The sequence below is a fragment of the Triticum aestivum genome, chromosome 7A (assembly GCF_018294505.1).
Source record: "Triticum aestivum cultivar Chinese Spring chromosome 7A, IWGSC CS RefSeq v2.1, whole genome shotgun sequence".
NCBI lineage: Eukaryota > Viridiplantae > Streptophyta > Magnoliopsida > Poales > Poaceae > Triticum > Triticum aestivum.
The window spans coordinates 325,273,854-325,291,490 of NC_057812.1; positions in this window are offsets into that span (position 1 = coordinate 325,273,854).

Below are 17,637 nucleotides of genomic sequence, written 5' to 3' on the forward strand. Positions count from 1 at the left end.
AAAGAAAAAAACAGAGATAAGGAAGAAAAGAAAGAGAGGTTAGGGGACGAAGTTGGACGCGCGGATAATTTTCCCGGACTCACAAAAGTGTGATTTTTCCGAGAAAATAGAAAAAGGCCATGATTGAAAGATTTAAATTCAAACTCATTTGATTTAAATTCAAATGATGTGAATAGGAAGTGAGGGTTGGGAAGGTCCAAAAAATGTTCGGATTTTTAGTGGAGCTCAGGAATATGTTGAAAGAATATATGGCAAGGTTGGAGACCAAGAATTAAGATAACAAAGGCATTGAGATAATTTGCAAGTGTGTTATGGTGATATCCCAATTAAAGAAATATTTAAAATAGCTTCCTAATATTGGGAGGATATGTTGTAAAGAGAATCACCATGTGAATTCCCTCGGTTTAAATGGATCAAAGATCCATGCCATTTATTTAGTTGAGTTGCAAAAGATTTATGAGATGATGACATGATGCAAAGCAAAAATAAAAGGGCAGGCACAAATGAAACACACGGCGAAACCCGGAACATATGGAAGTCTTCTCGAGCATCGGTCTCGGGGCGTCACAACACTCCACCACTACGAGAGGATCTCGTCCCGAGATCTAGGATGGCACCGGATAGAAAATGGAAGAGGAAGAGGTAAAACAAAGTTGCTTCTTTGACAAATGAGTGAAACCAAAGAACCTTGAAAGGTTAAGCCATTTTGAGAAAAAAATACAACAGAGATGAACGAAGTTGAAAACACTCCGTTAGAAAAGAGGAACGAGGAAGAACAAATTTTTGGCAGCACTCCGGTTGAAAAGTGATAAGAAACTTTATAAGATGAGAAGAACTTGAGCAGCGGGCACACACTCTGGTTAAAAGGATAAGCAAGAAAAAATCATGATCTTCACAATTCGAGATGATGACTGAAAAGAGCAACATCACAAAGCCTTCGGACAAAATGAAAGAATGGAATGGAATGGAATGAAATGGAATGGACGGAGGGTAACAAGATCTTGAGAGATCATGATTACAACAAATGTTGGAATGGAGTTGTTGGATTATCAACAACGAAAAACATAAACTTGATATGGTCTTATGGAATAGACCTCAAAATTATGAGGTGACAACCTGCCACTCACGGAAAAAGATTGGATTGATAAGAACAAGGAGACGAGAAAATATTTCACCGGGAGAATAAAAGAAGAACTTGGGTCACTTATGAGCACCATAAATAGCAACAATCCTTAGGGAAGGCTTAGATGAAATATAACCCAAGATAACTCCAAGGAAGAAGGTGATGGGTTTAAATATCCCATTCTTGTGAAAGAAGAATGATATATTATCACCTCAAATGATAAGGGAGAACAATTGCACTCCGGATAGCAAGATTAAGAATGCTAGAAGTCCTCAGAAAAGAATCTCAATGAACACTTCGAGATTGAATTAAATCCTTGATGAACCATCATGTAGAGCCTCCATGAAGAACTCCAGTAATAAAAGAATGATCAAACGAAAGGAAAGAGAAGTTGAAAACACAAGGTGAATCCTTGCAATTGATTGGATGAAGCTTTGCGACGAGATAAAGTGGTAACTTGGAACTCCGGAAGGAAAGATAAGGCATCTCGAACCGAGAATGTGATATGATGAACCACTTCAGAAAGAAGAAATTAGAATGCTTGGATGAAACAAGAAATAAGACTTATGTTATGCGTATCCTTCACCAATTTAGCTTGATGGCAAGCAATGGATTGCAAACAACTTAATATCATGGAAAGGATTAAGAGAGATAGATCATACACTCAATGGACCACCGGTAGGATTGAAACAACGAATAAATTAATATGATAACCATGGAATAGAATCTTGAGCAAACCACCGTAAGAATTGAAAAACGAACGAAGTAAAGGGATGAATCACCGGTAAAAATTTGAAAACGAACAAAGATACTTAGGGAAATTTAGATACAATAGAATGAAGAGATCACGAGCTGATTAGATAATACTTGAATGAAGCACCGGTAATATTTGGAGAGCGAGAGCTGAAAGCTAAGAATGGAAAAGTCTTATGAAATGATGGGCTCCAGAGAATCAAACTGAAAAGACTCCTGAATTGCTTCGGATAAGTGGAAAGAATTCTCACAATCGAACACAATTATGAGAGGATGGCAACAAGCTAGAATGACGAATCTTTGAGAGAACGGATAAGATTTAGAGAAAAATCTTCTTCGGTCTTCAAGTGTTGAGAATTGCAAAGAGAAACACCACCATGAATAGTTGAGATACTCCGCGATGACGAATAGAAAGGTTGAGCCAACGGTGACAAGAATTTGAAAGCGATATTGGAGAAGGCAATTGACTGATGATAATTCATTCTTGCGTCAAACTTTGAAAGATTTGAGAATAGCTCCGGGAAAATTAGAAGAGTCAGGTAAGATCCTAGGAAAAGACCTGTGGGTTAGGGCCCACTCAAAAGTTACAACGTTGAACAATTTCAAAGAGAGATTGCACCGGTTGAATTAAATGACTTGAATGGAATAACAACCTCAAAATATCTTGGACGGATTGATAATGGAGACAAAAATCTTCTGAGATATCTTCAGCACTCCGGAACAATTGAATAGCGAGAAATGACTGAATGTGAGGTGCACCGGCATGAGAAGGTATTTGAAACGAGGAAAAGGATATGATCAACAAAGCTTGAATTAGATCCACCGGAGAAGATAAAAGAAATGAAGAATGATGAGCTTGAAGCTCCATTGGAATATTCATGATGATCACCGGATAAGAACATTGACGGAAAATGAATGGAGAGGCTTCCCATCAATAAAATTGATTCCTGATTAAGAAATCCGAGTCCTTGAAGAAAGAGGGTGGGTGGGGGGAAAACAAAGACAATTTGGGACGAATGAAACAAACACCGTTGAGAATGCTTGAGTTGATCTTGCGGATGCTGAAAATGATCGGATCCAGTTGAAAAGAAAACACGCCGGTTAAAAAGGATTGACAAGACAGACTCGATGATCGAAAAGGATTAGTGCTCACATAGCAATATGAGAACACCGCTTAGGAAAGGTATGGAATCTGCATTTGACTTCGAAGCACCTCGAATACCACAACTCAAAACAAAACAAAGGATTGGCTTGCAAAATAAGCCGGAACAAACATATGATAGAGATTTCGTCCGAAGTTTTCATGGTGGGGCCCACACGGGCTCGATCGTACAGCACCATCATGTACAAGGCAGTGCACATGACATATGAAGCGTCCCCGAGTCAGCATAGCCAAGGACACTTTAAGACACAACGAGACCACTGTAAAACCAACCGTGGATAGGCGGACCACTAGACGTTGAACCCCAATTTCATATCATACATCTGTCGGAAAGATATCCTAAGAGCTACTTGAATTCCCACTTATAAACTCCTGAAACTTCCCGGTTATGCAATCAGGTGTTGGGGATACAGGGGAAGCATAATATCTCACCCAAAACTAACAAATCCTACATCCAAATGTATCCATCCTTCAACACATAACCAAGAAACCTTCGGAAATCGTTTACCTCAACCTTCAAAAAGCATCCGTTATACGAGTTATGGCAATACTCCCGAACTCCCGCCCCAGTACTGGGTGGCGTCGAGGTTATCTCACCAACAACTGCATAAAAGAGATTTTCGATGTCGGCGAACTCAGGTATTCCAGAATTGCAACGATAAAATTGTGACGACAACACCTCGGAGCTCAACTCCCCGGGACACTACCACAACCCCTAAATGTCAGGAGGCACCAAGAACAATGTTCTCGTCACAAAACCATCGGAACGATTCCAAGATACCCGCGTGATCCTAATTTTTTTAGTGAAATTTGAGAAGAGAAGAGTCAAAACTCTACGTCAGGATGCCTCACCAGAGCGACGAAGGGACTGAGGAGTAAAAAGAATCCTACTCTCCGATATATATAATCCTAAAGACTCAAAACATTTTTCTAGACTCAACAACGCCAGCGATTCGATCAAGCAGGGGGCTCCTAAGTCGGGGAAGGCTCTGATTACCAACTTGTAACGCCCTTGATGCGGCTATATCTCCCACGTGTCGAAGCACGACTTAGAGGCATAACCGCATTGAAAGCAATGTCGCAAGTGAGGTAATCTTCACAACAACCCATGTAATGAATAAGGGAAAAGAGATACATAGTTGGCTTACAATCGCCACTTCACACAATACAAGAATAAACATTACATCATCCAGATACACACAAGGTCCGACTACGGAACCAAAATAAAAGAAGACTACCCCAAATGCTACACAGATCCCCGATCATCCCAACTGGGCTCCACTACTGATCAACTGAAACGAAACACACAATGAACGAGATCTTCATTGAGCTCCTCCTTGAGCTCGGTTGCGTCACCTGGACGGTATCCTCGGCACCTGCAAACTGGTTTTGGAAGTATCTGTGAGTCATGGGGACTCAGCAATCTCACACCCTCGCGATCAAGACTATTTAAGCTTATAGGAAGGGTAAAAGGTATGAGGTGGAGCTGCAGCAAGCGACTAGCATATTTGGTGGCTAACATACGCAAATGAGAGCGAGAAGAGAAGGCAAGGCACGGTCGAGAAACTATGATCAAGAGGTGATCCTAGAACAACCTACGTTCAAGCATAACTCCAACACCGTGTTCACTTCCCAGACTCCGACGGAAAGAGACCATCACGGCTACACACGCGGTTGATGCATTTTAATTAAGGTAAGCTTCAGGTTTTCTACAACTGGACATTAACAAATTCCCATCTGCCCATAACCGCGGGCACGGCTTTCGAAAGTTCAAATCCCTGCAGGGGTGTCCCAACTTAGCCCATCACAAGCTCTCACGGTCAATGAAGGATATTCCTTCTCTCAGGAAGACCCGATCAGGCTCGGAATCCCGGTTACAAGACATTTCGACAATGGAAAAACTAAACCAGCAAAGCCACCCGAATGTGCCGACAAATCCCGATAGGAGCTGCACATATCTCGTTCTCAGGGCACACCGGATTGTCCAAGGTTCCGGTAGGCCAGCCCAAGGTTGCCCCTGGTGGCCACCGGCAGCTGACAGGTTGGACCAACACTCCGAGCATCACTGGCCTGGGGGTTTAAATAAAGATGACCCTTGGGCTCCGGAAACCCAAGGGAAAAGAAAAGGATAGGTGGCGAATGGTAAAACCAATGTTGGGCCTTGCTGGAGGAGCTTTATTCAAGGCAAACTGTCAAGGGGTTCCCATTATAACCCAACCGTGTAAGGAACGCAAAATCGAGGAACATAACACCGGTATGATGGAAACTAGGGCGGCAAGAGTGGAACAAAACACCAGGCATAAGGCCGAGCCTTCCACCCTTTACCAAGTATATAGATGCGTTAATTAAATAAGAGATATTGTGATATCCCAACAAAATATCCATGTTCCAACAAGGAACAAACTCCAATCTTCACCTGCAACTAGCAATGCTATAAGAGGGGCTGAGCAAAGCGCTAACATAGCCAAACAACGGTTTGCTAGGACAAGGTGGGTTAGAGGTTTGACATGGCAATATGGGAGGCATGATAAGCAAGTGGTGGGTATCGTAGCATAGGCATAGCAAAAAAGCGAGCATCTAGCAAGCAAAGATAGAAGTGATTTTGAGGGTATGGTCATCTTGCCTGAGATCCCGCAAGGAAAAACAACGAGTCCATGAGGAAGACAAATGGACGTAGTTGAACGGATCCTCACAAACGCGATGTTACCGGATCCAACCCGAAGAAGCAACACCGGAAAGGAGCAAACAACATAGTAAACAACCAACACATAAACATGGCATGATGCACAACCAAGTATGATGCATGTCCGGATTAATGAAGCATGGCATGGCAAAGTGCACAAGCAATCCTACAAATTAAGTGGAGCTCAATATGCAACGAGTTGCATATTGACGGAACACCACATGACTTATTTAGTTCTCTCTTGTTTAGGTACCCAACAAGATTAAATTTTGTTAGCATGGCAAGAGGTGAAGCATAACAAAACTATACCATCTAACCAATTTAAATGGGGCCGGATATAACAAACAACAAATCCAGTAATCCCCATATGCATTTAGCAATTTAATGCAACAACAATTTAAACATTTTAAATTTTGTTATCATGATGCAGATGACATGAACAAGTTTATGCAATTTTTAATAAAAGTTGACAAGGGCAATATGAAGCATTTGTCACCATGGTGGAAAGGAAAAGGGGTGCCATGGCAACGATAACGAAACGGTGCCACGGCAACGTCCCGGTTTCCGGTAACTCGATTGAGATGCCGGTACAAAAGGAAAAATGATGGGGGCGTGTCAAAAGATGGTGGGGCGCTCTCGGATTCCGGGTGTCCCACGAGTTGGCGACAAGGAAACGAGTGACAATTTGGACACGGTGCAAACTCGAGCATCTCATACATCACACAACATTCGTTCATGGGCGTCGTCTCAGGGTTATACCTTTGTAGCATGCATTATCAGAGCGGTTCGAGTTCGATGCGGTGTAGGGGAAGTTGACATTCTCGGGACGTTCGTAGTGGAAGAAGTCATACACGGGCGCAGTGGGTAGTAGTGGTACTAGCATCTTCGGACTTGTCGGTCTCGATTCTTGCGACGGTAGCGGTATACGTCTCGTTTTCGGAGAGGTACTTGGGGTCATTTGAACTTGTCGGTCTCGTCATCTCGAAGGGGTGCTTGACGTTCTTAGCGATTCCGAAGACAACGGTAGAGGTACACTTGTTGTACGGGTACTTGTCGGATCCACGACGACAGTAGAGGTACAAACGTTCTTGCGGTACTTGGGTCGTCGTGGAACTTGGCGTTTGCGGTATTGATAGCTCGAAGGTGTACTTGGCGTGTCCGAGGTCTCCGGCCGTAGTGGTACTTGATGATACGGGTAGTCGAACTTGACGAAAAACGGGTCTCCTCAGGGACTTGATCCATCCGAATTCTTCGGGTTTGTAGTAGTACTTGGTGTTCGGAGCGGTGGTAGTTCGTGTTCCGTAAGTCGTGGTACTTGCCGGACTTGGTGAATCCAAGTGTCTCGGTGGCGGCCATGGTACTCCCTGATTTGGAGGGTCTTGACAACGACAACAGGGACCAGCGATGGCACGGAAGAGGGCCTCAGGTGGTTGAAGACGCCAGCGAAGGTGGGGTGAGGCAGGGAGCCGCAAGGTGTTTCTATGGATCCTAGACGGCGGCGGAGCATCTACTGGTAAGCAGGTACGGGGTGGAATGGGCAAGAGCATGGAGGGTCCTGGTGCTGTAGCTTGACGGTGTGGACTTGAAGCGAGGAGGAGGCCACGACAGGAGGTCGGCGACGTGGACTTGGGGGCGCCGGCGACGCTTGGCGCGATGCAGGGCTCCGGTGGCGCGGTCGACGAGCAGGAGAGGCGGGGTTGAGGACGACGGGTCCGGGCGGTGAGGAGGCGCGGCCCTGGAGACTGGGCGCGTCGCGCGGGACTTGGGGCGCCGGAGGTCGACGTCTCCGGACGCAGGGCCTCAGCAGCAGGGGGCGCGGCCATGGCGGTGCTTGGCTGCTCGTGGTGGTTGGTGGTGGCTCGGGACAAGGACAAGGGGGGTTTGAGGAGAGGGACGACAGGGAAAGAGGAGGGGATCGAGAGCGAGCGCTCTCTCCCTGGCGGCGCAAGAGGAAGGAAACGAGGGAGAGGGATAAGTGGGATCGAGGCCTAGGGTTACGGGGTGTGCGGGCTGGCCTCGGTGCGGGTAGCCTAGGTAGGCCGGTGCGGGAGTGGGCCTAGGGAGGCCCAAGTGGGCTGCGGTTGGCCTGAGGTGCGGCTGGGCCTCAATGGCCTGTTGGGCACCCTCTCTCTCACTCTAAAGAAAAAAACAGAGATAAGGAAGAAAAGAAAGAGAGGTTAGGGAATGAAGTTGGACGCGCTGATAATTTTCCCGGGCTCACAAAAATGTGCTTTTTCCGAGAAAATAGAAAAAGGCCATGATTGAAAGATTTAAATTCAAACTCATTTGATTTAAATTCAAATGATTTGAATAGGAGGTGAGGGTTGGGAAGGTCCAAAAAAATTTCGGATTTTTGGTGGAGCTCCGGAATATGATGAAAGAATATATGGCAAGGTTGGAGACCAAGAATTAAGATAACAAAGGCATTGAGATAATTTGCAAGTGTGTTATGGTGATATCCCAATTAAAGAAATAATTAAAATAGCTCCCTAATATTGGGAGGATATGTTGTAAAGAGAATCACCATGTGAATTCCCTCGGTTTAAATGGATCAAAGATCCATGCCATTTATTTAGTTGTGTTGCAAAAGATTTATGAGATGATGGCATGATGACATGATGCAGAGCAAAAATAAAAGGTCAGGCACAAATGAAACACACGGCGAAACCCGGAACATATGGAAGTCTTCTCGAGCATCGGTCTCACGGCGTCACACTATCGTTGCTTATATATTTGTGAAACTTGTTATCTGTCTCCTTGTTTCTCTTTTAGAGTCATATCTCTTATGCCAGGCAGAACTTTACAGAAGATAGTGAGGCAAACCATCTTGAAGAGAGCGAGGTGACCCCAAGGTCATGTCTTGGTTAATAAAGTGAGTTGAAGCTACTCACTGGCAGCTGTGAGACAACCTCAGTGTAGTTGCTACCTCAATCAGTTTGACTTCTTCAGTCTCAACTTAAAGCGGAAAGGCTTGGTTTAGCTTAGGTCTGACTTGATGTCAATTTTGTAACAAATATCTCAGAGGACAACCATCCCGTGCTTTCTTGCTACACAACTAGAGTTTGAGGATCTAAGTTGAGATAACTGAGGTCTCATCGGCATGTTCTACTGCTTGCGATGCACCTCCGGGGCAGGCCTAATGCCTTCTGAATTGTTTTGAAGTGCTATCAGTTCTGTATATTCTTTTTTTGGTGTGTTTATATGCACTGGTGGCGACCTTTGATGCCCAGTGTATGTAATCAGTGGTCTCGTTGTGCTTTATTATCACCGATGGCGAACTTTGATGCCCAGTGGAGGTAATATTTCGTAATTGCTTTATTGTATAGTCTAGGTTTATTCTTAGTCGGTATGATGTAATTTAGGCTGGAAGCTCCAACGAAGCTCAATGTTGTCGGTCTATTAGGCCGGCCCGCAACTCTTATATATGGGCTGAAACGTGGGCCTATAATCATCTTGCTCCATTACCAGGACTAAACGTAAAGTAGTTTTCCACCTTTAATAGGCCGAGTAAAATTCGGGCCTGTTGAGCCAAAGAATACCATGGGCTTTTAAAGGCTGAAAACTAGATTGGGCTAGAGTTGAGCCAAAAAATTCATGGGCCAACATGGTCCAAAACTGTCGTAGGCCCATGTTTGGCCCAGTAACATACGAGCTGTTAACATGCCAAAATGTATCTCGGGCCCTGTTTGGCCCAATAAAATTATGGGATGTAAGCAGGCCGGTATCAACACGGGTCGTAAGCCCAACTGTGTCACAGGCCATTAACAGGATGGGTTGTAAGCAGGCTGGATTCAACGCGGGCCATAATTAGGCCCAATTGTGCCATGGTCCATTAATAGGCTGATAGGCACGTTGGCCTAAAATTTATCCACGAAGACTACGGGCCGTTAAGAGGCCTAAAGTCACTCTGGACAAGAAATAGCCCAGTTGCGGCACGGGCCGTTAAATGGCCTAAAGTGGAATCGGGCCAACGATGGCCCAGGTGCACCAAGGTTCGCTAACAAGCTGAAACGATTATCGGGTCAAACTGGTAAACGGGCCTTTAACAGGCTGAAATACAAACCCGACTTAGAATGGGCCCAAAAGCACAGTGGCCTGTTAATGGGCCTGATCTGATATGGGTTGTAGTTTAGCCCAAAACACGACATGCTGTGAATGGGCCAGATCTGGTATGGGCCGTAATTTGACAAAAAAAACATGGCAGACTGTTTAACGGTCCGGCCCACTAGTGTCTGACAAAATATCATGGACCTTTGGCTAGGCCAACCTTTTTACCTTAAATGGGCCACTGTTGGGTCGTGCAACGTGTCGATGTATCATAGGCGTGTTCCATCCATTGAAGGCATGACATCTGTCCCAACCCTGGGCTGACACATGAATCCTCCGGTGAATAAGAAATTTAAATGTGGAAAATTACCATTGGTCATGGCTGTTAGCGGGTTATTGGATTCAAAACCGGACCCGATAGGTTAACGGCAACCCGTTATGGTGGATGCCACGTGTCAGTTACCCTTGACAAAAACATTTCCATGAAGCGGCATTTATCGTCATGGAAGTGGACCTTCCGTGATGATAATTTCAGTATTGTCATGGAACACTTCTACGACAGCCCAGGTATGACTATCTTGATTCTGTCATAAAATCGTCATAGATGTACATGCATGATAGAAAACGTGACCTACTATGACAAAGATGTATCATCACGGAAGTGTTTTTTTGGTAGTGAGAGGACGCCGACATCGAAAACACTTCTATACTCTTAGTGGTGAGATAACCTCGACGCCAACCAGTACTGGGGAGTGCGTTCGTGAGTACTGCCACAGGTAGTATAGTTGAAGGTCTAAGATACACAAGTTTCCAAGGTTCTTGGTTATGTGTTAAGGAGGTGGTACATTTGGAGCTAGAGTTCTGCTAGGAGTTGTGTGATGATATTTTGCTCCTTGTACTTGTTATACCGGACTGCATAACCAAAAAATTTGCGAGTTCCTAGGTGGGAATTCAAGTAGTTACCTAGCTTATCTTTCCAACAAATGCATGATATGAGATTGGGGTTCGACACCTAGTGGTCCACTTGTTCACGGTCTTTCTTATAGAGGACAGTCTCGGTATGCGTTGTCAAGCCATGTAGTTTACTATGCCTAGGGAGCCTATTCGAATGTCATTTCAATATGCAAATCCAAAGTATTATTGAGCCCATGCCGATCCCACCATGAAAATTTCAGATGAAATCTGTATCATATGTTTGTTCCAGCTTATTCCGCAAGCCAAATCCTTTGTTGTTGTTTTGTTGTGGTATTTGAGTTGCTTCGAAGTCAAATGTGGATTCCATACCTTTTCTAACATGTGTTCTCATATTTCTATGGAGTGCTAATCCTCTTGTTCATTAGAGATTTTCATGTCAATTCTTTTCCAACCAGTGTGCTTTTCTTCTTTGTCCCACCCTCCCACCCTTTTTCTCCATGGAGCCGGAATACTCAAATCAAGTATTATTTTGTTCAAGTCTCCTCATCCATTTTTCTTCAATGTTGTATCCGGTGATTCCTCATGAAGATGGTCAGGAGTTTCAAGCTCATCATTCTTCATTCTCATTTTCTTCTCTGGTGGATTCAATTCAAGCATCCAGTGTTGATAATATCCCTTTCTTTTGTGAAAATACTTTCTCATTTGGAAGTTCTTAGCTAATCCTATCTTAACCGTTCACCTTTCTTTATCCATTTATATCTGGAGTGCCGAAGATATCTCAAAATATTCACGTTTCCGTTTGTAGTTCGTTCAAGCTAATTCGAGGTTCTTACCACATTCAAGCCAACTAATTCAACCAGTGCAATCTCTCTCTAAAAATCATTCAACGGTGTTTTCTTTTGAGTGGGCCCATAACCCACAAGTCTTCTCCTAGGATCTTACCTGACTCTTCTAATTTTTTCAGATTTATTCTCAAATTATTTTTCAAAAGTTTGACATAAGAATGGATTCTCATCGATCAAATGTATCCTCCAAGATCGCTTTCAAATTATTTTTGTCTTTGTCTCCCCCTTTTATCTTTTCATTATTTCAGTGTGTCTCAACAATTTTGGCGGTGTTCCTCGTCTTCATTCTCATTGTTCAAGACTGAAGAAGGATTTCTCCTAAATCTTGGTCCATTCTCTTGAAGATTCATGGTTCAAGCTTGTTGCTATCCTCTCAAATTGTTTACGATCGTCAACAATTCTTTTCATACCCATTCGAAGCTTTTCGTGAGTTGTTTTCGTTTTGACTCTTCGAAGGCCATTAATCCAGAAGAAATTTTTCATTCGCAAATTTTGCTCTTGTTCTCCAATTATTCTGATGCATCGCTCAAGTATTCTCTATTCAGCTCATGATCTCTTCGTTCTCGTGTATCTAAATCCCCTCAAGTATCTTCATTCGTATCTAATTCTTTCTGGTGATTCGTTCTCTTTTCTTCGTTTGTTTTCAATTCTTACTATGGTTCATTCAAGATTCCTCTTCCTTTATTTTCATATCAATTCATTCATTCTTTCCAAATCCTACCGGTGGCTCATTTAAGACCTTCCCAAGTTTGCATTATATCTCTCTTAATCCTTTCAATGAGAATAAGTGGTATGCCAAACATCCATTATTTGTCATCAATTTAAGATGATGAAGGGCAAGCATGACATAGTTCTTATTCTTATTTCATCGAGGTAATCTAATTCCATTTTTCGGAGTTCGTTCATGCTATCAAATTCTCGGTTCTAAGTTGTTCATCTTTTCTTTTACGGAGTTCCAAGTTTTATCGTTATCTCATCGCGAAGCTCCATTTAAATCATTGCAAGGCTTCAATCTTATTCTTTCCAACCTTCATTACTTCTCTAGCATCCTTTCATTTTCCAGAATTCTTCCAAAAGGTTCTTCATGGCGGTTCATTAAGAATTTAATTCATTCTTGAAGTGTTCATATAGAATCTTGTTGGAGGAGCTCAAGTATTCTTCATCTTGCCAAAGTGCTCTCCCAAACATTAAGTCATGACATGAGGCATTTGAAGTATGAGTATCTATGGATTTCATTGGGTTATACTCCTTTAATGCTTCTAGATCTACTCCTAAATTTTCTTTTGGAGATTATCTACAAAGTGTCATGCTTAACAATTTGAAGTTCACACTAATGATTTCAAGCCAACTTCTTGAAATTTTCGTTAGTTTTGCAAAGTTCATTGCAATATCAACCATGATGGTTCTTAATTTACCGCTCGTAAATTAATTATCTCAGGTTTACCCTTATAAGAAACCAATGGCTAAAGAATTTTAGGCACTTGCCTTAATGGCCACAACTACCCTACATTGGTCATGGACATCAATATTTGTCTTATGTCCCGTGGGATAGAGCAATCCCAGGACACTAAGGACCTCAAGGGAAAAGGTTTGAATTCAAGTTCAACCTTCACCCACACAGTGAAAATGGAGCGAGTTGTTCGCATGATGTTCCTTTTGAACCGAGCAACACCATGACTTTCCATCAACAAGAGGGCATTGCTGACACGGAGAACATGTTGGTTGAGTATGCCTCATCGACGTGTTTGAAGACTTCAGCTAGTCTCTCAATTTCCATGGTGATCTATTTATTTATGTCCATTTATGATGTTGTATTAACAACATAAGTCCTATTGTCATCATATATTGTATATCACACTATATTGTATCAGCACTTTGGTACAAATACATTTGTATGTATTCTATATAAGGTAGATATTTCCATACTGAGAATCTTTAAGTATATTTATGATTTCTACGGGGGTTAATCTGATGAAAAATAATATATGCCTTGTGGACATATGCACCACAAACTCTATACTGAGGGAAGTAAAATGTTTCCACTCTTATTAAGAGAATAGGAGATATTTTAACAATCGCTAGACGCAATGATGTAATTATTGGCTCAACTCGAGTCATATTTACTATCCCTATGAATACCCGAGTATCATCAAGGATGCTTTATTGTGTCCGGGTCAACTCGTACCCTACTAAACTATAGAGATATTCACCAAAATAGTTTCCATAGCGAAACTTATGATGAAAACAAAGAGGAATATCTTCTCTTTACCTTATGCAGCGGATATGGCAAGCATGTTCTCTATGTATCATCAGGATTGCACTACACATACTACAAAACCCATCACACATGTTGCGTACAAGATAGTTTTCCAGGATGCCTTCTACATAACAAACTTGGCATGCTCGCCTTGGTCATCCAGGCATTGGTTCGAAACCGAAACTATCAGCAATTCCATTGGTTTATGACTATTATGACGCTAAATTCTAACAATATTTGTATTTTATGTGCACTACACGTGATGCAGGGAAGCTAATTTTAAGGCTCGCGCACCTTAAAGTCTTCGCTGAACCGCTTAGACTCCTTGAATGTATCAGGTCGAGGTAAGTGGCTCTTCCCAACTGTTGACTAGACTATTAGGTATCCCATGGTTTTTAAAAGATACATTTATACGATGCTCTCAAGTGTGCCTTTATCCACATGAAAACCATTGATTGATTATCCTGACCATCTATTTCAAGCAAATCGAATGAACAACATCGTAGAATTCTCCTTCGTGCCTTATTATGACCCTAGGATTGAAGTTTGCACTCTGTCCTAAATGTCTAGACTCAAATTGGTTAGGTAGAATCCTTTATCCAATGAGTTAAACTCATTCTATGATCTTTACCTCGGAATTGCAACTTACCAACTTTACATTGGAGTCATGCAGTTTTACACGCTCATGACCAAACTGCATAATGTTATTCCCCTCTATCTTTGATACGTGGAAATCTACCAAGTATTTCCCATCTGCCGTAATTTGGTTGCATACCGGTATCACCACCACAACATACATCATTGGCCCCTCAACATACATTTGGGATCTATGTGAGGAATAACTATATTTCCGTCAATACCTCAAGCATACATGGGAAGTTATTTATGACTAGTATGTTGATTCAATGAGGAACATTTCCAAACATTAGGGGGAGATTTCAAGTACCATAAAGAATGCTAGGAAATTAGTGGAATGCTCAACACATTTCTGCCTCAAGTCCACGTACTCAAAGATCTCAACCATGCGTTCAGGAGATTTACAACACATTGCAAATAACCTGCCAGATTCATTTACTAAAAATAAAGGTGTCACATAATCCTTCAATCCTGCAAAAATATGCCTGAAGGAATGGAGGTACCAACAAAAACCACTCAAGTACCCATTCATAGCAATAGGGGGAGAAGTATGGCAATAGTACATCAGGATTCGACTTCTCGCAAGCAAGTATATCGAGGCTCTGAATCAGTAAATGCAAGTCAACTTCACGTTGGCAGACACCTAATGGGTAGTATACACCCAGTGGACGGGCAACCTCCACCAACCCAGGTCATAGTGCACACAATGACCGGGACAACGAAATACCCGACTCAACCGCATTGGAAATCATGAACAGTCACCATGGGTAACGATATTTCCGTCAACTCTATATTGATAGGAGAAACATATAATCGAAAGTCTACAATTGTCGACATACATTTCTCAACTAGATTGAAAAAACCTTTCACATGATTTAGGTCCAAAGACCATGGCCATGGAAAAGTGTGAATGTCACACCCTAGTTAGTTCAAGCATTAGAGTGTGCATCATGTTTAAATTCCTCTTAAATTTGAAATGGGGAAGACAGAACCCCCAACACCCCCCCTAAAAACAACTAGGGTTTACTAAAATTATTTTTCAATGAACCTGAAATGCCCTTCTAAAAAGTTCACTCTCTTTGCCTTGGGTTAGAGCCTCTGGCAAAATTGGTGCACAATTTTCTAGGTCAATAGAAGGTCATTGAATTAAATCATAAGTATTTGATTTTGGGCATTTAAATGCTATAAAATAATTTAAATGCTCAAATAATTCCGGAAATAAATGTATACTGTTGGAAATATTCTAAACAGAGCCCACATTTATTTTCAGGATTTTTGGAAACGTTTTAGTATTTTTAATAAAGCCCAACAGTTGCAGTTAAATAGAAAAACAGAAACAAATCAAAAAAAGAGAGAGAGGGAAGCCCACCTGGGCCTTACCTGTGCTGGCCCAGCCCACCTGGCTCGGCCCAGCCGACTGGCCTTGCCAGTCGTCGTCCTCCTCCCGCCAGGAGGACGAGGAGCGCGTGGCCGGCGCCCGCGGCCACACGCCGGCCACCTCCTGCTTCTGCCGACGCCCTGGAGACGTCCAGGGATGCCACGCCGACCCCCACGTCCCCCTCTCATCCTCCCTCACTCTCCCCCTCGTCTCCCTCACCCTCTCCCGCGATGGCCGAGCGCGATCCTCACCGCCGTTCGCCGTAGACGTCACCAGAGCCACCCCCTCGCCCCTCCGACAAGCCCAATAGCTCCGCCTCGTCGCCCTGGACCTCTCCGCTGACCCACGCGACTCCAAACGCCGCCGAACGCCGTCTTCGCCCTCGTCTTCAACCTCGGGCACCCGAGCCGTCTCCGGTCGATTCGTCGCCGCCAGGACCTCCCCGAGCTCGCTGACCCCCTCTCCGACCCCGCTGTGAGCTCCTCTTCCTCTTCCCCTAGCTCCCGTGCTCGTTTGGCCTCTGTAGTCGCCACTTCCACCGCACCCGAAAGCTCCCCGCCGCCGGCCATGGCGCCGTCGTGGCTAGAGCCACAGTGGCTCGAAGCCAAGCTCACCGTTGTGCTCAGCGCAGCACCAGGAGCCCGTAGCCACCACCAGCTCTTTCTCCCGTGCACCGTAGCGTCGAACCCAACCCCGTCCGAACTCCGGCCGCCGCTGCCGAGCTCGCCGGCGTCGTTTCCGGCGTTCCCGTGTCCAACCACTTGCACCACTGGATGCGGCAGCTCCCCAGCTACGCGTAGCACGTCTCCACCGGCGATTTGGTCACCGGAGGACCAAATCCGAAGCTCTCCGCCGTCTCGGCCTCGCCGGCGACTCAACGCCGGCGGGATTAGCCCCGCTGACCAGGGGTTTGACCCCAGTTTGACTCCATCTGAGACACTGATGTGTGGGGCCGGCTTCTAACTAATTTAGATTAGTTTAAATTAGAGCTAATCACTCTGTTAGAGGTTAATGACGCTGTTAACTACCCCTCTCTCACTGACATGTGGGCCCAGAGCCTAACTAACCCAGTTTAGTGCTAACTAAACACTAACCAACTCTGTTAGTTAGCTGAGAGACTGACAGAAGGGGCCCACCAGTCAGGTTTGACCTGGGCTGGCGCCTTTGACCCGCTGACGTCACAGTGACGCAGTGCTGACGCATTAATTCAATTTCTGGATTTATTCTTTAATAGGAAATTCCAGAAAATAATCAAAACTTCTAAAAATCATAGAAAATCAACCATAGCTCCAAATGCAAAGATTTATATATGAAAAATGATCAGAAAAATTCAATCTATCCATCTGTAATGGTTTCATGCATGACAAAACAAGTTAACCTTGCTGTTTAAGCAGAATGAGGTAATGCACTAATAAAGCCATGTTTAATAAGCTAATAATTGAATCTTTGACTCAAATGAGTTCATCCCTTTCTGTTTTAGCTTGCATTAGGCCAAGACACCTTCATCTTGCCATGTCATAGCATGCATCATATTGTTGCATATTGCCATGTGTTGATTATGTTTCGGTGTGTCTTTCGTGGTAGGTTCTGCCTCCGAGGATAACCCCGAGTATCCGTCTGAAGGGCAGTACCCTACTACCACTACAACAGGCAAGCAACCCATTGATCATTCCGATACAAAACCATGTTCTCGCTTCTGCTCTGGTTTACTGCATTAAGACAACGCGATTCAAACTGCTGTGTGTTACGGTAGTTGAACCCTTATCCTCTGCATGACCTGTCATTGCCACAGTAACTAGATGAAACCCACTAGCATGTGTAGGAGTTGATTGAGCCAT